The sequence below is a fragment of the Triticum aestivum genome, chromosome 5D (assembly GCF_018294505.1).
Source record: "Triticum aestivum cultivar Chinese Spring chromosome 5D, IWGSC CS RefSeq v2.1, whole genome shotgun sequence".
Taxonomy (NCBI): Eukaryota; Viridiplantae; Streptophyta; class Magnoliopsida; order Poales; family Poaceae; genus Triticum; species Triticum aestivum.
This window is the reverse complement of record NC_057808.1, coordinates 418,122,996-418,146,649: the sequence shown is the minus strand read 5'-3', so window position 1 is coordinate 418,146,649 and position 23,654 is coordinate 418,122,996. Positions and strand designations below refer to the sequence as shown.

General features: G+C 49.2%; 1 long non-coding RNA gene across 1 annotated transcript; it reads left to right on the top strand.

Annotated features, from left to right (window-relative positions):
• The first annotated feature begins 6,104 nt into the window (after positions 1 to 6,104).
• Positions 6,105 to 9,004, top strand: LOC123122277 (uncharacterized). The gene is made up of 2 exons (XR_006460126.1): positions 6,105 to 6,422; positions 7,440 to 9,004. It is a non-coding gene; the product is annotated as an uncharacterized lncRNA (long non-coding RNA).
• Positions 9,005 to 23,654: the final 14,650 nt, after the last annotated feature.

The following is a 23,654-nucleotide window of genomic DNA, read 5'->3' as shown; positions in this document are numbered from 1 at the left end:
GGGGGCGGCGCCCCCCTTCCTTCCTCCCCTCCACCTTTTCCCCCTTCCTCTCCTAGTCCAACATGGAAAGGGGGGGAGTCCTACTCCCGGTAGGAGTAGGACTCCTCCTGGCGCCTCTCCTCTAGGCCGGCTGAACCCCCCCCTTGCTCCTTTATATACGGGGGCAGGGGGCACCTCTAGACACACAATTGATCATTGATCTCTTAGCCGTGTGCGGTGCCCCCCTCCACCATATTACACCTCGATAATATCGTAGCGGTGCTTAGGCGAAGCCCTGCGTCGGTAGAACAATAACATTGTCACCACGCCGTCGTGCTGACGAAACTCTCCCTCAACACTCGGCTGGATCGGAGTTCGAGGGACGTCATCGAGCTGAACGTGTGCTGAACTCGGAGGTGCCGTGCATTCGGTACTTGATCGGTCGGATCGTGAAGACGTACGACTACATCAACCGCGTTGTGTTAACGCTTCCGCTTTCGGTCTACGAGGGTACGTGGACAACACTCTCCCCTCTCTTTGCTATGCATCACCATGATCTTGCGTGTGCGTAGGAAATTTTTTGAAATTACTACGTTCCCCAACAAACGTGCGGCGAAGCACGCCTCCACATGGTGCCCAAGCGCCTCCCTCTTTACGTTGGCTAGGTCTGAGGCCCTGCAAGAGAGAGCCCCCGAGCCCAGCCTGAGGAGGGCATCGGGCGTGCCTTCCTATGCGAGGGAGGGAGGCGCCCCATCCGCGGGCGCAGGTCCTGAGGGGGCGACGCCGCTCTCCTGAGGCCCTAGGCGCAGCTGCTGCTTCTTCTTCTTGGGGACTGCCTCAGGAGGGTAAATGATGCCTTCGCTGTCTGGGTCCTCAGCCGCCGCTGCCTAGTAAGCACGCTCGAGAGAGCACACCACATCCTTTTCTTCGCAGGCAACCGTGATGACGCCGCCGCTTCCGGGCATCTTGAGGACGTTGTAGCCGTGGTGAGTCACCGCCATGAACTTGGCCAAAGCTGGGTACCCGAGGATGGCGTTGTAGGGAAGACGAATGTGGGCGACATCGAAGTCGATGAGCTCGGTGCGGTAGTTGTCGCACTGGCCGAAAGTGACCGGAAGGCGAATCTGCCCTATCGGGGTGGTGGAGCCGTTAGTCACTCCTGAGAAGGGCTTGGTTGGCTGTAGTTGATCGTATGGCACTTGGAGGTTATCAAATGTCTCGACGGACAGGATGTTGAGTCCTGCGCCGCCGTCGATGAGGGTCTTGGTAACTTGAATGTTGCTGATGACGGGTGAGCAGAGCATCGAGAGGGCACCGGCAGTTGCCACGCACTTGAGCTGGTCTGCTGAGCTGAAGGTGATAGCGCACTTGGACCACCTGAGTGGGCGCGTGGCTTCGAGCCTGGGGAGAGCTGCATTCACTTCTCAGGCGAACTGCTTGAAGAGGCGCTGAGAGGCTGGGGCCTGCGCACCACCCAAGATGCAGGTGATGGCGCGGGGCTCCTAGAAGCCCCCAGCCCCTTCGTCCTGGTCGTCATTCCTTCTTGGTGGTGGCGGTAGAGGGGGACGGCCAGCCTTGCTCTGAGGGCGGTCCTCATGAGGCTGGTCCCTCCAAGCACCCTTGCGAGGCTGGTCGCGCCACTCCTAGCGCGGGCCGCGATCGTCTCAGCGTCCTCCTGTTCGGCCTCCTCCACGACCGTAACCTCGGTCGTTGTGGTCGGGGCACCGGCCGAAGCGCCTGTCGCGGATGGCCCTGAGCTCCTGGCAATCGCTGGTGTTGTGGCTATGCACGTTGTGGAAGACGCAGAACGGGCGGCTGCCCCTGGATGACTCTGGGTGGTCGCGGTCGCGCTTCACCTCAGGCTCGGCCGCGAGCACGGCTGCTCCATTGTGCTTCACGTCCTTGACCTTGGCCTTCTTGTCTTCTGGGTCTGCTGCAGGGAGCTCGACGAGGGAGAGACGCCCTTCCTCGGCTCTAGCGCACTTGGTCGCTAGGTTGAACAGCTCTAGGGCTGTGCACAGGTCTTCGTGGATGGCGAGCTCCTCCTTCATCTTGACATCGCGGACACCGTCGGAGAACGCGGAGATGATGGCCTCGTCCGTCACATTGGGGATCTTGAGGCGGACGCTGTTGAAGCGCTGGATGTACTTCTGCAGGGTTTCTCCGGGTTGCTGCTTGATGCGCCGCAGTTCGCCCGCGACTGACGGGCGGTCACGAGTGCCCTGAAAGTTGGCAACGAAACGCTCGCGCATCTAGCCCCAGGAGGAGATCGATCCCGCGGGCAGGTTCAGGAGCCACGGGCGCGCACCGTCTTTAAGGGCCATGGGGAACTAGTCCGACATGACCTTCTCGTCGCCGTTGGCCGCCTCGATGCTCAGCTCGTAGAGCTGCAGGAACTCCGCGGGGTCGGGGTTCCGTTGTAACGCGGAGGCAGGTCGGGCTTGAACTTCCTGGGCCAGATGATGCTGTGCAGCTTGGGGGTGAAGGCGCGGTAGCCTGCTGTAGCCACTGGAGTTCGCTGCGGAGGCGGAGCCTGGTCTTGGTATCCGCGCACAGTCGCCGCGAGCGGTGCACGGTCTTGATGCGGTGGTGCAGGAAGTGCAGGAGCGTCCTGCCGTGGCCGAGGGACCTCACGACAGCTTCCTTCTTCACGCGCGGGCACCCTACGCGGGGGATCGCGCCGTGGGGCCGCACGTCTTGGTGCGAGGGCGACATCTTGACGTGGTGTTGCGGAGGCGCTTCGTGGGCTACGTTGCCCGCGGCAGGGGCGGACGAGGCAGCGAAAGACACGGCGCAGGAGAGCCACCAGCGGCACTGACGAGCTCGGCGATGCGGTCCAGCCACTCCTCGTAGAGGTCATCGACGGGGCGGTAGCGCAGGAGCTCGCGTGCCGTGAGCAGCGCGGCCTGCGCGTCCACGGGTCCGCGGTGAGCGTGAGACGACGAGCCGGCCGGAGTCAGCGACGGGGTGGTGGTGCGGCCATCCCGCCGCACGGAGGGATGCAGCGACGAGGCTTGCTGCTCGGGTGCTGCGGGGCCAGTGGCGGCATTGGCAGCAGGTGATGGCGAACGATGGGGAGGCCCGCCGGCGGGAGCCGTCTGGGCGACGCGGGCAGCAAGGGCGGCCCAGCGCTCAGCGCAAGCTCGGCGAGCGTCGGCCATGGAACTGGTGGGACGACGGAGCATGGATTGACGGAGAGGAAACTCAGCGCACCCCTACCTGGCGCGCCAAATGTCGGATTACGGGTTCCGGCAAACCCTTGATGTTCGAACACTGGGGTGCGCACGAAGATAGCTCGCTCGCTCAACGATCCACGGCCTAGCTCGTCGAACTCAGAGAACACAGGACACAAGGGTTTATACTGGTTCGGGCCACCGTTGTGGTGTAATACCCTACTCCAGTGTGGTGTTGTGGATTGCCTTATAGGCTGGGGATGAACAAGTACAACGGAAGAACAGCCTCGGGAGGAGAGGTGTTCTTGTGCTTGGCTAGCTGGCCAAGGTTCAGATCTCTCCTCTTGCTATGGAGGTGGCTAGTCCTATTTGTAGAGGCCCTGGTCCTCTTCCCAAACATTACGCGGGAAGGGATCCCACAACAGCCAAGTTTGAAGGGGGACAGCTAGTACAAGCTATCCTGACAAAAATAGTCGTCGCCTGCCAAAGGCTCTGGTGGTGACGCCGTCCTGGGCTCCACGATGACCTCCATCCTGCCGTCCTGCTAGTCTTGGTCTCGTTGCACCGATATGAAAACCTTTGCTTGACGCCTCGGGACTCCTCGCCTGCGCATGCCCCTTTAACACCAAAGAGGAAACGAGTACTCTGCGCCCGCTGGCGCCCGCCTGGTGCCCACCTGGCCTTGGTCATCACTGCTCGCGTCACGCGCTCCTCGCGAGGTGCTCCTTACATTGATATCTCCGTCCTCGTGAGCCAGCCTAGCGAGGCTGCCTCTGAGGAGGTCTTGTGGCGTCTGCCTCGCGAGGCTTGGCCCCTCGCAAGGGTCTTGAGTGTTTGCTGATGAAGATGGGCCATACCAGGCCGCTGGACGAGCCACGCCCTAGGCCGCAGGCAGGCAAGTCTGGGGACCCCCGTTCCCAGGACGCCGACAATATAAACCAATGCAAAAACCTTATCATTATCTACTGTAGCAAATCACTAAAATTATTATTCAACATTGCATACTAAATGCCTCTGCATATTTAATACTCCTATCCTCAAATAGAATCATTAAACAAGCAAACATATGCAAACAATGCAAACAAAACAGCAATCTACCAAAACAGTACAGTTTGTAAAGAATGCAAGAGTATCAATAATTATTCAACTCCAAACATTATGAAATTCTACCACACTGTAGAAAATTTATTAGAGCTTATTCGCAAAAAGTTTCAACATTTTATCATATTCTGACTTTTCTAGGGAAATTTTGCAACATCGGTAAACTTTCTATTTTCAAACAGCAACATGTATACTTGCAAAATAAGCATGGCAAAGGCTATCAATGCCACTTTTATTGAAATAAAAGATGAAAAACATTATTATAAATAACAGCAAGCAAATCCTAACAAAATAAATTGACGCTCCAAGCAAAATTCATATCATGTGACGAATGAAAACATAGCTCCATGTAAGGTTACCGATATTGTTGGAGACGAAAGAGGGGATGCCTTCCGGGGCATCCCCAAGCTTAGTTGCTTGGATATTCCTTGAATATTACCTTGGGGTGCCTTGGGCATCCCCAAGATTAGGGTCATGTCACTCCTTATTCTCCTCATATCGATATCTCACCAAAAACTTGAAAACTTCAATCACATAAAACTTAACGGAACTTCGTGAGATAGGTTAGTATGGTAAAGAGCAAACCATTTCACTTTGGTACTGTCAAAGACAAGATTCATAATTGTTTCCACACAATGCCTACTGTATCATATCATTTCTACAATTTATATTGAGCAATATAAGCCATAGAAACTAGAAAACAAGCAAATTATGCATTGAAAACAGAATCTGCCAAAAACAGAATAGCATGTAGTAATCTGTACTCCAACCATACTTCTGCTACTCCAAAAATTCTAAAACAAATAGGACAACGTAGAGAATTTGTATATCTATCACCTGTAAAAAATTCAGATTAAAAGGACGTTCCAGCGAATTTTTAAATTTCCTAGACTGAGCGCAAAAGTTTCTGTTTTTAGACAGAATCAAGTCAACTATCATCCACACTATCCCAAAGGCTTTACTTGGCACTTTACTGAAAAAAGTAATAAAACATGATTAATACAGTAGATTAATCATGTGGACACACAAAAATAGTAGGTAAAAGTGTTGGGTTGTCTCCCAACAAGCGCTTTTTTAATGCCTTTTAGCTAGGCATGATGAGTTCAATGATGCTCGCATAAAAGATATGAATTGAAACATAACAAGAGCATCATGAAACACAAGGCAAGCACATTTAATCCTAACCCACTTCCTATGCATAGGGATTTGTGAGCAAACAACTTGTGGGAACAAGAATCAACTAGCATAGGAAGGCAAAACAAGCAAAACTTCAAGATTTTCAACACATAGAGAGGAAACTTGATATTATTGCAATTCCTACAAGCATAAGTTCGTCCCTCATAATAATTTTCAGTAACATCATGAATGAATTCAGCAATATAGCTATCACATAAAGCATTCTTTTCATGATCCACAAGCATAGAAATTTTATTACTCTTCACATAAGCAAATTTATTCTCATGAATAGTAGTGGGAGCAAACTCAACAAAATAACTATCATGAGAGTAAAAATCAAAATCATGATGACAAGTTTCATGGTTATCATTATTCTTTATAGCATACATGTCATCACCATAATCATCATAGATAGCAACTTTGTTCTCATAATAATCAATTGAAACCTCTTCCGAAATAGTGGATTCATCACTAAATAAAGTCATGACCTCTTCAAATCCACTTTCATAATTATCTCTACTCCTATAAAAATCTGAGTTGGTGATGATGGTGTGTCTGCCATTCATCGATTCAGACCGTCGGATCTCCATCTAACGTTTGCGAAGGCAATCCATGGCATTTTTGCAGAAAGACGCCCGCCGCTCTGCCCAACTTTGCACATGACTCCTTTAATCTCTCCCACATCCTCTAGGCGTACGGCGCAATCTCTATCGACCCGAGAACCTTCCTCGCCACCGCCCCCTCCCAGCGGCTAGCTAAGCGCCGATTTTCCCTCGATCTGGACGCAACCCGCAACTCTGCGACGCCTACAGCGCCCTCTACTGCCTTCTTCTCCGCCTCTGCCCTACCTCTCCCCATCCAACCCTACTCCCGCCGTGTTGAGCTCGCCCACAGGATGCCGCCGCAACTATGCACGAGATGCTCGATTTTTCTGGCCTTCATGTACGATGGTGCCAAGATCCCGGGTCTGGTGGAGCTCTCCCAAATCCCAGGGTAAGCTCATCCCGCTGCTGCACTGTGCTCGTCCACAGGACACCACCACTGCACGCAAGGTGCTCGACACATAGCCTGGCCGCCGCGTACGATAATGCACAACTCGTCCCACCCTGTCCCGAGCTTGCCTGTAGGCCGCCACCACTGCCCTGAGCAGGAGTCACTCATGTAGCGGGATCAGCAACGTCGTCGGCAACTTCCCTCCATGTATTATTTTCACGCAATTAAATTAGTGTGTTATTTCTTAGATGAGATAGAGCAGTTCGTCATTTCACTCTAAATAATTGCATATTGAGAAGGAACTACATAGATCAGTTTTTTTCTCTAAATTATGTGTATAAGGGAGCAGAAAAAATACAAAAATAATGAATGATGTGCGATTAGCAGTTTATTATGCCTTAAGAACATATTCGCGTTCCAAATTAGATATTTGTTTGTGCTTCGTCCGTTGCAGACAGCTCGAACCAACCTGAGTGCATTTGTTTGTTTATGGAAGTTTCAGTTAGTGCAAATGTTTAATAATTATACATTTCAGAATTTGGATTTGCACATGCTTTACTAGCTGGTAAAAATAAATATGATTTATTTGAATACCTACGTCCAGAACTCTAGCTACATAAAGCTTGTTTCGATGGTCATGGTTTGTGGATTGTGGTTACTACTTAGGTCATGGATCCTGGAGTGCTAAAAATTGTGATTTTTTTGCCCAAGTGTTCATTCAAACTAATGATTGTTAAAGTTCAGAAATGGCAAGTATACAGTAGCGTGTTGTACATTTGGTACTGTGGTAATTGAAAGTTCCAGGAGTACAACTAAATTTCAATGTCAATAAACCCAAATTCATAAGCCGTTCCAAACATACAGCTCTAAACACCCCCCATTTTATTCTTACTGCGGCTTATCTAGAGCTTATGTAGGCAGCTAGCTTTTGCACAAGACTAAGCTGTTCCAAACGCACCCAAAGAACTCTAGAGTGAACCATGAATATCCTCCTAACAATATCCCCACTTTTTGCAGGTGCAGAAACTGAAATACTAGAGTAGCACAAGAGTAATAAAGAGGGAGTTTTGTTACACATAAAGACGAAAAAGTGTAAGTTGAAGGAGATTTTGCTGCCCTTTTCCATCTGACCTGCTTCGTCAGTGACCAAGGTATGGGTGTTGATGAATTGTAAGGTCTCCTCTACATCTCACCAACTCTTGGTTCATCTTTGTTAGGCAATGCTTAATGGTGCAATTGGCTTTGATATCATGCATGCCATAATTTTGTGTTAAACTGTATTTTAGTACCCCAAAATTTACTAATGATCTTAATAGACTGGTTTCGGAATGTACTACTATTAGCCAACAATGCCACTTCTATTGGTGAGTTGACATCAAAACTGGAAGCTTCAGGCTTCAGGTTATTATATGGTCCTATTAAATGCCTATCAGTTTTCTTTCATAGGTACATCTCCATCTCTTAGTGTACATTCCGTATAAAATGTATTGCAAGTGTTGTCAATTCTTTGTTCATTTGTTTAAGTATACTGCCAACCCTTGGCTCTTTTTTTGCCCTTTTGCCTAAATATACTAAGTACAAACCATTTACATATGTTGTAGTAATTGTTCGACGCCCTTTTAGGTAAGAAGATAGATGAAGCGAGAGCTCTGGAGCTAATAATGTTCATACAGATGTTTTGAGAACACAACTAAAAGAAGGTTAAACTATCTTGACAAATATTTCTTTTCTTCATGGTGGCGTTGTATACATATTCAAGTTTAGTGTGCATATTTAGCGAAGTATTCGGCCAAACACTTCTACTTCGTTCTTGCTTGTCTTGGAACAATTTATAAGTGTGTGCCCAAAGCTATAGTGTGTATGTTGTACATATTGAATTTTGTCATTTATCTTCACATTTAAGTCCGGTGTGCCTAATAACACGAAGTGAGCAATGTTGAATCCTTGAATGAGAAGTAACAAAATAGCTTGTTTTGTTTTCTGTTGCTCCAAGGAGAGGAGCAGTTTTGTTGAAATAGTTATTCTAATCTGGGCAAGTTAACCGTGCATTGTATCGGGTTTTTGCCCGGTTATGATTAACCGGGCAAATCTCTTCTTAATGAAATACAGGAACCCCCTCTTGAGGCGTTCTAAAAAAAGTTGATATGTATTGGCGATCGTTGGACAGGCTGGTTATTTGGGAGACCTGGCTTGAGTGGAACCGCCGCATATTTCACAATTCAGAGTTCGTTGCAGAGCTTGCACGCCTTGCCATTGAGGAAGCTGATGTTGAAAGGAGGCTGATGCCAGGCCTGGCCTTGAGGGGGGCGAGTGGGGCAGCCACCCCGGGCCCGAAACCGAGGGGCCGCAGATGTGCTCTGTCTCCTGTAATAGGCCTCGCGAGAAGTGCACGGCACATCATTTACGATGGTAGTCTAGCTTAGTGGACCAAGGGCCATCGTGTGTCATCTCTTCTGCTTGTCATGCATTTTTTTACAAAAAAAAAATCCAGTGCCAATTATTCATGTACTACATGGAACCGTATCTGACCTTGTATATACTCTGTTATGTATGCAAGTTCTATATCAAGTACTTCAATTTCACTATTTGTGTTTCTTTTTTCATGTTAGTTTCCTATAGGTCGATTGCTAATTGTGATATATTAAGCGAAGAGGAGTTGAAGACATAGAACAATTTGAAGTATCATGGCAATTGCCAAATGTATTTGTGGAATGATTTTCTATCTCTGCCCCCCAAGCTATAGGATAGAGTGAAGCACAAGTCTTCTTGCATGGTGAAGATGGAGAAGAAAACTGAACATTCATCCGTAGCGTAGCACGGGCATCTTACTAGTTACAATAAGATTCAACACCCTCCAGAATAGTGGGATCATTAGTACCTAGAGTTGACACTCTTCCAAACCCACTTTCATCAATATAATCATCATAAATAGGAGGCATGCTTTCATCATAATAAATTTTCTCATCAAAACTTGGGGGACTAAAAATATCATCTTCATCAAATATAGCATCCCCAAGCTTGTAGCTTTGCATATCATTAGCATCATGGATATTCAAAAAATTCATACCAACAACATTGCAATCACGCTCATCATTCAAATATTTTGTGCCAAACATTTTATTGACTTCTTCTTCTAACAATTGAGCACAATTTTCCGATCCATCATTTTTAAGAAAGATATTATAAAGATGATCAATAATATGATGCAACCTCAATTCCATTTTTTATGTAGTTTTCTTTTATAAACCAAACTAGTAATAAAACAAGAAACTAAAAGATTCGATTGCAAGATCTAAAGATATACCTTCAAGCACTCACCTCCCTGGCAACGACACCAGAAAAGAGCTTGATGTCTACTAGCAACTTTATTCTTGTAGACTCGTGTTGGGCCTCCAAGCGCAGAGTTTTGTAGGACAGTAACAATTTTCCCTCAAGTGGATGACCTAAGGTTTATCAATCCGTAGGAGATGTAGGATGAAGATGGTCTCTCTCAAACAACCCTGCAACCAAATACAAGAAATCTCTTGTGTCCCCAACACACCCACTACAATGGCAAATTGTATAGGTGCACTAGTTCGGCGAAGAGATGGTGATACAAGTGTGATATTGATGGTAGAAATATATTTTTATAATCTGAATAAATAAATAAAACAAGGTAGAAAATAGTAAACGGGCACAAAACGGTATTGCAATGCTTAAAAACAAGGCCTAGGGTCCGTACTTTCACTAGTGCAACCTCTCAACAATGCTAACATAGTTGGATCATATGATTATCCATCAAAGTGCGCTAAAGAATCACTCCCGAGTTCCTATTAGCGGAGAACGAAAGATAGGAATTGTTTGTAGGGCACAAAACCATCTCAAATCTATTCTTTCTGTTCGATCTATTCAAGAGTTCGTACTAAAATAACACAAAGCTATTTTTTCCCATTCGATCTATCCTAGAGTTCGTACTAGAATAACACCAAAGCAAATTCATATTCATAATACTCAATCCACACAAAGAACTATAAGGAGACCCCAAAGTTTTCGTCGGAGAAAAGATAATAAAAACGTGCATCAACCCCTATGCATAGATTACCCCAATATCACCGCGGGAATCCGCGAGTTGAATGCCATAACACATATCAAGTGAATCAATAGGACACCTCATTGTCACCTCAAGTATTCATATTGCAAGACATATATCATGTGTTCTCATATCTGAATATTCAATCCGACAAGACAAAACTTTAAAGGGTAAAGATTCAATTCATCATAACAAGAGTATAGAGGGGAGAAACATTATATGATCCGACTATATTAACAAAGCCCATGATATAGATCACGAGAGAGAGAGAGAGAGAGAGAGAGAGATCAAACACATAGCTACTGGTACAAACTGAGGGAGTCCTGGATTAGGGGGTCCTCGGACAGCCGGACTATATCCTTTGGCCGGACTGTTGGAGCATGAAGATACAAGATTGAAGACTTCATCCCGTGTCCGGATGGGACTCTCCTTGGCGTGGAAGGCAAGCTTGGCGATACGGATATGTAGATCTCCTCCCTTGTAACCGACTCTGCGTAACCCTAGCCCCCTTCGGTGTCTATATAAACCGGAGGGTTTAGTCCGTAGGACAACAACAATGATACCATAGGCTAGCTTCTAGGGTTTAGCCTCTACGATCTCGTGGTAGATCAACTCTTGTAATAATCATATCATCAAGATCAATCAAGCAGGAAGTAGGGTATTACCTCCATCGAGAGGGCCCGAACCTGGGTAAACATCGTGTCCCCCGCCTCCTGTTACCATCCGCCTTAGACGCACAGTTCGGGACCCCCTACCCGAGATCCGCCGGTTTTGACACCGACATTGGTGCTTTCATTGAGAGTTCCACTGTGCCGCCACCGTAAGGCTTGATGGTCCTTCAATCATCGGCAACGATGCGATCCAGGGTGAGGTTTTCCTCCCCGGATAGATCTTCGTATTCGGCGGCTTCGTACTACGGGCCAATTCGCTTGGCCATCTGGAGCAGATCGAAAGCTACGCCCCTTGCCATCAGGTCAGATTTGGAAACTTGAACTACACTGCCGACATCCGTGGAGACTTGGTCTTCGGCGGATTCGAGCCCATGTCAGGTACACCGCACGATCATGACGAGCATGATTTAGCTCTGTCGTCGGACAGTGTTCGGAAGATCACGCCTGCAACTACTCCGGCCCTTAATCCGGAACAAATTGCGCCATCGGAGGACGGGTGGATAGACCCCGCCACGAAAGCCGCACTCTCAGTGGCGATAGAGCCGAATACTGACTTCACCTCCCACGAGACCCGTGTTGCCGAATCATTGGATTCGTCCCCGGCCACGGACTCCAAGACGCTTGTGTCCGTGCCCATCGAATTTGGTTGGGTGCCGATCATGGAGTTTACCACCGTGGATATCTTTCAGCACTCGCCTTTCGGCGACGTGCTAAATTCATTAAGGTCCCTCTCCTTGTCAGGAGAACCTTGGCCGAACTATGTCCGGCTAGAATGGGATGCGGACGACGAAGAAATTCGCTCCCCACCCACCACCCACTTAGTAGCCACTGTCGATGATTTAATCGACATGCTCGACTTCGACTCCGAAGACATCAACGGTACGGACGACGATGCAGGAGACGAACAGGAACCACCGCCCACAGGGCGCTGGACTACCACCTCATTGTACGACATATACATGGTGGATACCCCCAAAGAAGGGGATGGCGATAAGACAACGGATGATAATCCGTCCAAGAAGCAACCCAAGCACCGACGTCAGCGGCGCCGCGCTAAGTGTCGCCATAGCAAAGGCAGCGATACCGGCACAAAAGACAATAACGCTCCGGATAGTGCCGAAGACGACGATAATCCCCTCCAACCAGACCTCGAGCGGGAGGATGAACAAGCTAGACCTCAAAGGATGACAATTACATGCCTCTCTCCGAAGACGAAGTGAGCCTCGGCGACGAAGAATTTATCGTGCCTGAGGATCCCGTCGAGCAGGAGCGCTTCAAGCGCCGGCTTATAGCCACAGCAAACAGCCTGAGGAAAAAGCAACAACAGCTTCAAGCTGACCAAGATCTGCTAGCGGATAGATGGACTGAAGTCCTGGCAGCCGAGGAATACGAACTCGAGCGCCCAACCAAGAGTTACCCAAAGCGCAGGTTGCTACCCCAACTCGAAGAGGAAGCATTGAAACATACATCACTAGCGTATGATGCGGCTGATCGGCCACCTCGCGGCCGAGACAGAGAGGCATTTCAGCCTGAAAACTAGCCCGCACCCCGCCGCCACCCAAACAAAAATACCAAGGCCCGGGGCAACACGCGGGACCTGCGAGATGTATTGGAAAACAAGGCAAAACATGCAAGATCGATCTACGGATCACGGGGGTGCGCACCAACACGTGACGATGATCGTCACGCCGGATACACTAAAAGCAAATCCGGCCGAGCCGAACACGGCAGACAAGACTCGTATGAACTGCGTCGTGATATAGCCCGGCACAGGGGCGCCGCACACCCCCTATGCTTCACTGATGAAGTAATGGATCACGAATTCCCAGAAGGGTTTAAACTCGTAAACATTGAATCATATGATGGTACTACAGACCCCGCGGTATGGATAGAAGACTTCTTCCTCCACATTCACATGGCCCGCGGGGATGACCTACATGCCATCAAGTATCTCCCGCTAAAACTCAAAGGGCCGGCCCGGCATTGGCTCAATAGCTTGCCGGCAAGCTCCATCGGAAGTTGGGAGAGCCTGGCAGAGGCATTCCTGGACAATTTCCAGGGCACTTATGTGCGACCGCCGGACGCTGACGATTTAAGTCATATAACTCAGCAGCCAAGGGAATCGGCCAGGAAATTCTGCACCCGGTTCCTAACCAAGAAGAACCAAATAGTCGACTATCCGGATGCAGAGGCCTTAGGCATTTAAGCATAATATCCGTGACGAATGGCTCGCCCGGCACCTCGGCCAAGAGAAGCCAAAATCCATGGCAGTCCTCACGACACTTATGACCCGCTTTTGTGCGGGCGAAGATAGCTGGTTGGCTCGTAGTACCAATACAGCAAGCAAACATGGCATATCAGAAGCCAGGGATAGCAACGGCAAACCACGACGCAACAAACACAAGCACCGCAAATATGGTGAAAACGCCGAAAATACGGCAGTTAATGCCGGGTTCAGGGGCTCAAATTCCGGTCAGCGGAAAGGGCCACCCAAAAATAAAAATCCGGGTCCATCCAGTCTGGACCGCATACTCGATCGCCAATGCCAAATTCATCGCACCCCAGAAACGCCAGCCACCCATACCAACAGAGAATGATGGGTCTTCAAACAAGCCGGCAGGGCAGGCGCCAAAGACGAAGGGGGGTCTCAAAGCGACGATAACGGCGAAGAGCCCAGATCACCGAACACAGGAGGGCAAAAGAAATTTCCCCCGCATATTCAATCGGTGAATGTGGTAAATACCACCCAAATTACCAAGTCGGACCGGATATGCATCCTTAGGGATGGCGACTCAACGGAACTAGTCGTCCCACAATATAAACTAGGGCCGGTCACCTTCAACCGCACAAATCGTCCGGTTAACGCCAATCAGGGCAATCCAGCCGCACTAGTCCTCGACCCAATAATAGACGGGTTCCACCTCACTCGAGTCCTTATGGACGGAGGCAGCAGTCTAAATCTGCTTTACCAGGACACAGTGCGCAAAATGGGCATCGATCATTCGGCGATCAAACCCACTAAAGCCACTTTCAGAGGCATTATACCAGGTGTGGAGGTTAGCTGTACAGGCTCCATTGCCCTTGAGGTAGTCTTCGGATCACCAGAAAATTACCGTATTGAAGAGTTAATCTTCGAAATCATCCCTTTCCGCAGTGATTATCAAGCACTGCTCAGACGAACCACGTTCGCTCGATTCAACGCGGTGCCACATTATGCCTACCGTAAGCTCAAAATGCCCGATCCACGCGGCGTCATCACGGTTCATGGCAAGGCCGAACCTTCCCTCGGCACCAACAAATACACCACTGCCTTAGCAGCAGAAACAACGAGCAGCACCTTGCAGCCGAACCTTGAGTCGACGTCCAGGCTCCCGGACACCGTCAAGGGACTCCGAACTACTTCGCGGAAGGATAGCCCAGCTCGTCCAGAGCTCAACTAAACACTCCGGCGAAAGCGAGGACAGGCCGAACTCAGCGGCTCAACCACCCTCTGGCACGTAAATATTTCGTACATTTCCTTCGCAGGTTCACCCTTGCGCCAACCAGGACGGGCTACACGGAGGCAGCTTGAACGTGTAAGGGAATCCTTAGACATTCCCCACAGTGACCGTCCGGCTATATTACGGATCCGCACTCTGCCTCTTCCCCCTGGTCTCAGCAGGTTCCGCAATCATATTCCTTTTTTTTATTACATTACTTGTACCCATACGCATAGACGTACTATTCAAATACAACATGTGGATTTATACGACGTTTACCTGCTGTTATTTCTTATTGAAATCATTTTGTCAAGTGGCATCCGTACACAGCGATATGCCTTAAAATATGCCAGGGGCTTCGTTTTACCCATAACACGGCAATAAAGTCCGAACACCTTCATGGAAGTTCGGCGCCCCGAACCTATAGCATTATATGCATCAGCTCCGAATCATGTCTTGGGTCAATAGTTGGGTTTGCCCGGCTCCCATGTTTTGGTACCTTACGTTCCGCTATATCGGCTAAGGTAGCACTAGGAGAACTACTGCGATTGTGTCCCGGTTCTTCCGGACGAGCACCTCAGTAGAGAAAGCCGAAAACTGACTGTCATGATACGGCGAGAGCTGGTCAGCTGTTCGAGAGGTCACAAAATCTTTAAGGATTTCTCCCGCATAATGCCATAGCCAATGCAGCGTGCGATGGATCGGTTATTTCTCTGATCAGGTGCTTATAGAGCCCCTAGTACAGTCTTCCGAACACCAGGGGCTGCGCCTACCATACTAAAGCTCCTATGGCTAAGTGAGAGTGATAAAGCCCTATAGTCTGATTGCCTGGTTCGTCGTGCTGAGCACCTCCTTCGAAGGACCCAACACTGGGATAAAGAGTGCTCAGGTTTATCCCGAACACCCCCATACTTCTTACGTGGGGGCAGAAGCCGACGAGTGGCCAACTCTCAGGTTTAACATATAAAATGGCCGCACGGGAGGGTAAACTTTTATATAACAGGCGACAAATAAACGACCTTGTTCAAACATTACAAAGGTCAACATGATTGGCATTCATGGAAATATAATGCCCTTGGTGCATAGCTCCGCTGCAAGGTAGGATCCTTTCAGGACACTCTCATAATATAATTCGGGCTTGCGGTGCTCCTTCCCCTCTGGCGGTCCTTCGGTCATCAGCTTTTCGGCATCCATCTTCCCCCAGTGCACCTTTGCGCGGGCGAAGGCCATTCGCGCACCTTCTATACAGACCGACCGCTTGATGACGTCAAGTCGAGGGCAAGCGCTTACAAGCCGCTTCACGAGCCCGAAGTAGCTGCTTGGAATCGGCTCGGCAGGCCATAGCCGGATAACCAGATCTTTCATGGCTAGTTCCGCCGCCTTATGCAGTTCGATCAGCTGTTTCAGTTGATCGGCAAAAGGCACCGGATAATTCGGCGCCAAATACTGGGACCAGAAGAGCTTATCTGTGGTGTTCCTTTCTTCGGCTCGGTAGAATTGGGCGGTATCTGATATGCTGCGAGGTAGCTCGGCAAATACCCCTGAGAAATCCGGATTCAAAATCAGAAACATAGTTTTCCCTTCAAATACTTGCCTTACATGGAAAAAGCCTTACCCGCCGCGATCTTTCTCGCCTCTTGGATCCCCTGCAGGGCGCTTTGGGTTTCCCCCCGGGCATCGCTCGTGGCCTGACGCGCCTTGGTGAGTTCGGATTCTTTCTCCATTAAACTCTGCTCCAAGGTCTCGCATCTCCTTACGGCCTCTTGCGGCTCCTGCTCAGCTTCAATAACTCTGGCCTCGTGTTTCTCACGAAGAGTCCGCTCTGTGGCCGCCTTTTTCTCGGCCTCGGTAACGGCCCTTTTGAGGGCCTCGACTTCGGTCATAATCCCTAGCACAAATTATGCAACTTATTTCATACTGAAAATTTATTTCGCAATAAATGCGAGCAAAGCTTGTGCATACCTTGTTTATCTCTCAACTGCATTCTCAATTGGCCAAGTTCTTCTATGGCCCGCTCCAGACTTTGATTCAGTCCGGAGATCTCCGCAGTACGAGAGGCAGCAGCCGCTACAGACGCCTGCTTGTAATAGAAGAGAAATCAATATCATTCAATGAGTCTTCCTGCGATCATCAATTCGATCCCCTGTCCGGTTCTTTCTTTCACCGAACAGTGTATCAGGGGCTACTATCTATACTATGACACTCTTCGACAACTCATAAAACATACCTCAAAGCCTCTTATAAGACTGATACAGGCTTTGTTCAGTCCACTCTCAGTTGACTGAATCTTCTCAATCACCGCACCCATAAGGGCACGGTGTTCATCAACGATGGAGGCGTCTTTCAACGCCACCAACAAAGCATCCGACACTTCTGGATGTACAGAGGTCGCCGATGGAACAGGCACACCCCCTCCACCCGAAGGAGGCTACCTGCTTGATTCTGGAGCCATATAGGTCTCTGGAATCGCATCCGGCTGGGAGCCGAACTCAGGATCGCCCTCGCCGTCAACCCCCATGGGAATCTTTTCCCCCACGTGTCCGGCCCCTGAGGTTTGACCTCCAGGCTCCGCCTTCACGGTTTTTTCCTTTCCTCCTTGGCCGGGGTCCTTCTGGGACGAAGCCTCGGTGTTATGCACCTGTTTGGAGGAAGGGGCCTTTGGGGGCGTCCCGCTCTCCATAGCATTTGAGCTCAGCAAGTCCTCTGATGAGGATTGTTTGGTACGGACCTCGCCGGACTACAAAAAATATGGCTTAGGTTAAAACGTACTCGGATTTTATATACTTACGACTTCACCAGGGGCTGGGCCCTGGGATCCCATGCCGGGCCGCTGTCGGCGGCGGCAGTGGACTCCTCCGGAAGAGGAGCCTTTCCCCTTTTGGGCAGCTCGGTCTCCAAGTGTGCGGAGGCCGTCCTCTTCTTTCTTCCCCCCGCAGGGGATTCATCTTCCTCCTCCTCCTCGTCCTCTTCGGAGGCGGAATGGGCATTGGAGCCTTCGGATATTGTGTCCGAAGTGCCGCGGCGACGAAGGCCGCCCCGGGTCTTTTTGGCCTCCTTCTCGGTCGTCTTCTTTGGCACCTTGTAAGGCGCCGGGACCAGCATCTTCGTCAGAAGTGGGATGTCCAGTTCTTCGGGCAGCGGGGCCGGACAATGGATCCGCTCCGCCTTCTTCGTCCAGCCCTAGGAGAGTTGTATAAAATGCGTTAAGCCCTTCCCTTGGGTTACGCGGATAAAAAGTTTTGATGACTTACCGAACTTGCAGGGCGGGACAGTTGGTACCCGCGGTCCTCGGCGGAGTCCGGCCATGATTTGCTGGACTTGAAAAGCACCTTCCAAATGTCCTTGTGCGAGGAGCCAAAAAGCTCCCGCAAGGTCTGGTGCCTGGCCGGATCAAATTCCCATAAATTGCAGGTCCGGTGCTGACAAGGCAAGATCCGGCGAACTAACATCACCTGGACCACATTGACAAGTTCAATGTTCTTGTCTCCCATATCCTCAACGCGCGTCTGGAGCACCGACAGTTCGTCGGACGAGGACCAGTCCAGGCCTTTCTTAACCCAGGATGTAAGCCGCAGGGGGGCACCGGATCGAAACTCGGGAGAGGCAGCCCATTCCTTGCCGCGCGGCTCAGTGATATAAAACCACTGCTGTTGCCACTCCTTGATAGAATCATTAAAGGCTCCCGTTGGCCATATGACGTTGGGCATCTTGCTCACCATAGCGCCCTTTTTTCCGTGCTCGCCACCCACCACCTTGGGCTTCACATTAAAAATCTTCAGCCATAAACCGAAGTGCGGCGAAATGCGGAGAAAAGCCTCGCACACGACAATGAATGTCGAGATGTTGAGGAAGGAATTAGGGGACAGATCGTGAAGATCGATCCCATAATAATACATGATGCCACGAACGAACGGGTGTAGGGGAAACCCTAGCCCGCGGACAAAGTGACGGAGGAATACAACCCTCTCGTGGGGTTCCGGAGTGGGGACGATCTGTCCCGCCGTCGGAAGACGGTGGCTGATTTTCTTGGCCAGGTACCCGGCCTCCCGAAGCTTTTTGATATCCTTCTCTCGGACGGTAGAGGCCATCCATTTGCCTCCTACTCCGGATCCGGACATCTTCGGAAGACCTTTTGTCGGCAAAGAAGATGAACGCTTGGGCGCTGGAGCTTGAGCAGAAGAGAATGAATCAGGAAGAAGGCGTGGGTGAAAAGAGTGAATCCTTGTCCCTTTATAAGGGCGGAAGAGGCGATGCGCCTCCCCACTCACCTGGTAAAACCTCTTATTCCCCAAGCGCAGTAATTGATGGCGCGGTTGGGTTACCCACACCCGTATTGATGAGAATCCCGTGATAAGGGGACACGATCTTGTTGGAACACGCGGTACGCTACGCTAGCGCCAAATAAAATTTTCTACCGCGCACCCAAGATCATGCTGCTGGAAATAGAGCACGGGATCGGGTTTACCACTAGACGCGCAGTCACCGCAGCGGAAGTAGAGTTGGTGATGCGTGTAGCCGGTCTCCCGGGCCGTCTCCTCCTCGCGTTGCCGATCTCCCGCGAACAGCGAAGACCCGTGAACGGTGATCTCCCGCGAACGGCACCTCGCGGTTCCCTCGAACAGTTCGTCCAAGCACCGCAGATGCGATGCCTCCAAGGTATCCACACGTACGGGGAGCAGCGTCGAGCGGCGGACTGCTAGGTTCGGTCGCGCGGCATGGGCGGGGGAGTGGCGGTGGCTAACCAGGGTTCAATTCGATCCTCTTAAGTGGTGTGCCCACTCCCCTTTATATAGACCTCCGAGGTGGGCTCAACACTTGAGCCCACTAGGAGTCCACATCCATTTTCCACTCAGATCCAATCTGAATGGGCTGCAGCTCCTTAAGTGTGCGACCCTATAGGTTCACGTACACATGGACACGACCAGAGTCGATAGTTGGTAGCGGCTCCTAGCAGAACGTGCCAACTCCCATGTGGGCGTAAAGTCGTTCGACGAACCTCAACAATGTGGCATATGCAACATTCCTTTTGCCTCACGATATTTGTTGTCGAGCTCAAGGCGAGTACTTGTCACCCTTGTGTTAGCTTGACCTCTCTTCTCGAAACCATGATACAGATTCCTGAACTGGGTTAACACTTAACCCAAGTCGCATGGCCATGCTTTCCGAATCTGATCACTCGAGAGGGCCCAGAGAATATCTCTCCAAATAGGAGGGAAAATTCCATCTTGGTCAACCATGTCTCGCGGCATGTCTCACGACTCACCTGAAAGCTACCTTTATAACTACCCAGTTACGGAGTAGCGTTTGATAGACCCTAAGTGAGTCGATCCTCATCCCGAGAACATGCGAGGACCTCAGGTCCAGGACATGGCATAGACATTGCACTTGAGACTAACAGATGACTATATCTCGCTGCGTCTCAAAGTGGGTCTGTCCGGCTCGGTGATCTCCATCCCCAAGCCCGTACTATCCGTTTAGCATCTCCATGCACATGACTTGTGAAACATAGTCATCAACCGAGTCGTATACTAGTCAAGGATATGTGTCCGCATAACCTTATCAACTAGGGACCATTAAAACAACCATCATACAATACATAGTTCCACAAACAAGTCACATACTTATTGATACATATCATTGATGATGTTCAAGGACAATACAAAGGACTCATGAATACATATGGAAATATCATCATCACATGATTGCCTCTAGGGCATATCTCCAACAGATCTCTGCTTCGACAAGACGTGCCAAGGAAACCGCCTCGCGATAGGTGCAGTGGTTGGTTGTGAAAAACGGTTCGAATAATGACCGGGCCGTGCTGTGATGTCATGCTGCAAAATGCGTCGGCAGATTAGATTTTTGGAAATACTATTCTCTCCACGGTGGTATGTGGAATTTGTTTTGCAGAGCCGGACACTGTCCTTGTGTTCAAGATCTTCTATGGAGTATTCGGAGGAGGAACCAGCCTTGCAATGCCGAAGACAAATCTGCGCGCCGGACTCACCGTCACTGAAGCCTGGTTCAGGGGCTACTGAGGGAGTCCTGGATTAGGGGGTCCTCGGACAGCCGGACTATATCCTTTGGCCGGACTGTTGGACCATGAAGATACAAGATTGAAGACTTCGTCCCATGTCCGGATGGGACTCTCCTTGGCGTGGAAGGCAAGCTTGGCGATACGGATATGTAGATCTCCTCCCTTGTAACCGACTCTGTGTAACCCTAGCCCCCTCCGGTGTCTATATAAACCGGAGGGTTTAGTCCGTAGGACAACAACAATGATACCATAGGCTAGCTTCTAGGGTTTAGCCTCTACGATCTCGTGGTAGATCAACTCTTGTAATACTCATATCATCAAGATCAATCAAGCAGGAAGTAGGGTATTACCTCCACCGAGAGGGCTCGAACCTGGATAAACATCGTGTCCCCCGCCTCCTGTTACCATCCGCCTTAGACGCACAGTTCGGGACCCCCTACCCGAGATCCGCCGGTTTTGACACCGACACAAACCCTCAGCCCCGAGGGTGGACTACTCCCTCCTCATCGTGGTGGCCGTCGGGATGATGAAGATGGCCACCGGAGATGATTCCTTCTCCGGCAGGGTGCCGGAATGGGGTCTAGATTGGTTTTCGGTGGCTACAGAGCCTTGCGGTGGCGGAACTTCTGATCTAGGTCTATCCCGAAGGGTTTCGGAATATTTGGGAATTTATAGTGCAAAGAGGGGGTGCGGGAGGCCACCGAGGTGGGCACAACCCACCTGGGCGCGCCAGGGGGGCCCTGGCGTGCCCTGGTGGGTTGTGCCCCCCTCGGGGCACCTCCCAGGTGCTGCTCAGGCCCAAGGGGTTCTTTCTAGTCCATAAAAAATCTCCGTGGAGTTTCGTTGCGTTTGGACTCCGTTTGATATTAATTTCCTGCGATGTAAAAAACAAGCAAAAAACAGCAACTGGCACTGGGCACTGGGTCAATAGGTTAGTCCCAAAAAATGATATAAAGTTGCTATAAAATGATTGTAAAACATCCAAGAATGATAAAATAACAGCATGAATACTTCATAAATTATAGATACGTTGGAGACGTATCAGTGCGTCCCCGGCCCACCCACGAAGAAAAGCCCATTTTCTGTCATGATTTTTTGTCATAGAAGTAGGAGCCCAGCACATCTATGATGATACGTGGTTTTGTCACAATTATCGCCATAGAAGTGTCATAAGCAGGACAGAAAAACTTTTTGTTCGGCCCAAAATGTCACGGATGTGTCTTTTTGTGTAGTGAATGTTCATGAGAATATGATACTGCCTAAATTGGATACATTTGTTTTTCTTTCAAATGAAGGGCCTAGCTTGGATAAGAATGATGAACATTGGAGTATGATCAAGCATGGAAATGATGGTATGCACAAGACGAACAAGAACGGAGTTTCTGGTGGAGTTCTCGGCATTTTGGAGCCACCATGATGACGTACAAGTGCATGGACGAAATACACAAGATTCCCTTTCATAAATTTCGTCCATAGATTAATATAGGTGCTGCGCCACCTTATTTTTGGGTCAGGCCCATGTAATTTCAAAATACTACATATAGGCCGTTTTTTAGAGTTCGTATTGTAGGGGAAACGAGTTAGGAGGTGTTTTAGTCCCACCTTGCCAAGGGGGGACGAAATCCCCTCTCTTTCCCCCTACAAATACAACCCTTAAGGCACCGTTTAGACTTTGGGTTTTGTTTAGATTAAAAGTTCACCATAGCTGCAACTTTGCGTACTTAGTTTATGTTCAACGACCAGGCCAAGACGTCACAAAACCCCACCTTCATTAATAAAGCTTTCCTCTTATATTCGCACATCCAGATTGCAATTTTAGTTTCTTAGTTGTTCTTCGTTTACGTGCAAGAAACAGACCATCGTGGTCAGGTTGATCGTGCTTCGGCGTGGTCAATAACCTCTCGGAGTTGGTTTAGCGATTGCTAAGGCGCGACGTCCTCGTACGTTCGTAGTCGGATCGTCAAAGTCTACTCCACCAAAAACGATAGCCACCATCTCATCAAAACATCAGGACACCTTTGCCTCTATCATCTGTTCTCTCTTGCTCTTCGCTGGTTGTTCTACGTACGTGATAACGTGTTTGAGAAAAGTGAAAATCTCTGTCTTGATTGATGGTTACAGGTGCTACTGCTACCTCTTGAGCTTGCGTTGGTTTTTCCCTTGAAGAGGAAAGGGTGATGCAGCAAAGTAGAGTAAGTATTTCCCTCAGTTTGAGAACCAAGGTATCAATCCAGTAGGAGATAACGCACAAGTCACCGAATACCTGCACAAACAATCAACAACTTGCACCCAACGCAATAAAGGGGTTGTCAATCCCTTCACGGTTACTTGCAAAAGTGCGATCTGATAGAGATAGATAAACGGTAAAGTAAATATTTGGTATTTTTGGTTTATAGATCGGAAAGTAAAAGATTGCAAAATAATAGATCGGAAACTAGTATGATGTAAAAGAGACTTAATATGATGGAAAAGAGACTCAGGGGCCATAGGTTTCATTAGTGGCTTCTCTCAAGATAGCAAATATTACGGTGGGTGAACAAATTACTGCAGAGCAATTGATAGAGCGCATAATTATGACGATATCTAAGGCAATGACCATGAATACAGGCATCATGTCCGTGTCAAGTAGACCAAAACGATTCTGCATCTACTACTATTACTCCACACATCGACCGCTATCCATCATGCATCTAGAGTATTAAGTTCATAAAGAACGGAGTAACACATTAAGAAAGATGACATGATGTAGAGGAATTAACTCAAGCAATATGATGAAAACCCCATCTTTTTATCCTCGATGGCAACAATACAATACGTGCCTTGCTGCCTCTACTGTCACTGGGAAAGGACACCGCAAGATCGAACCCAAAGCTAAGCACTTCTCCCATTGCAAGAAATACTAATCTAGTAGTCCAAACTAAACTGATAATTCGAAGAGACTTGCAAAGATATCAAATCATGCATATAAGAATTCAG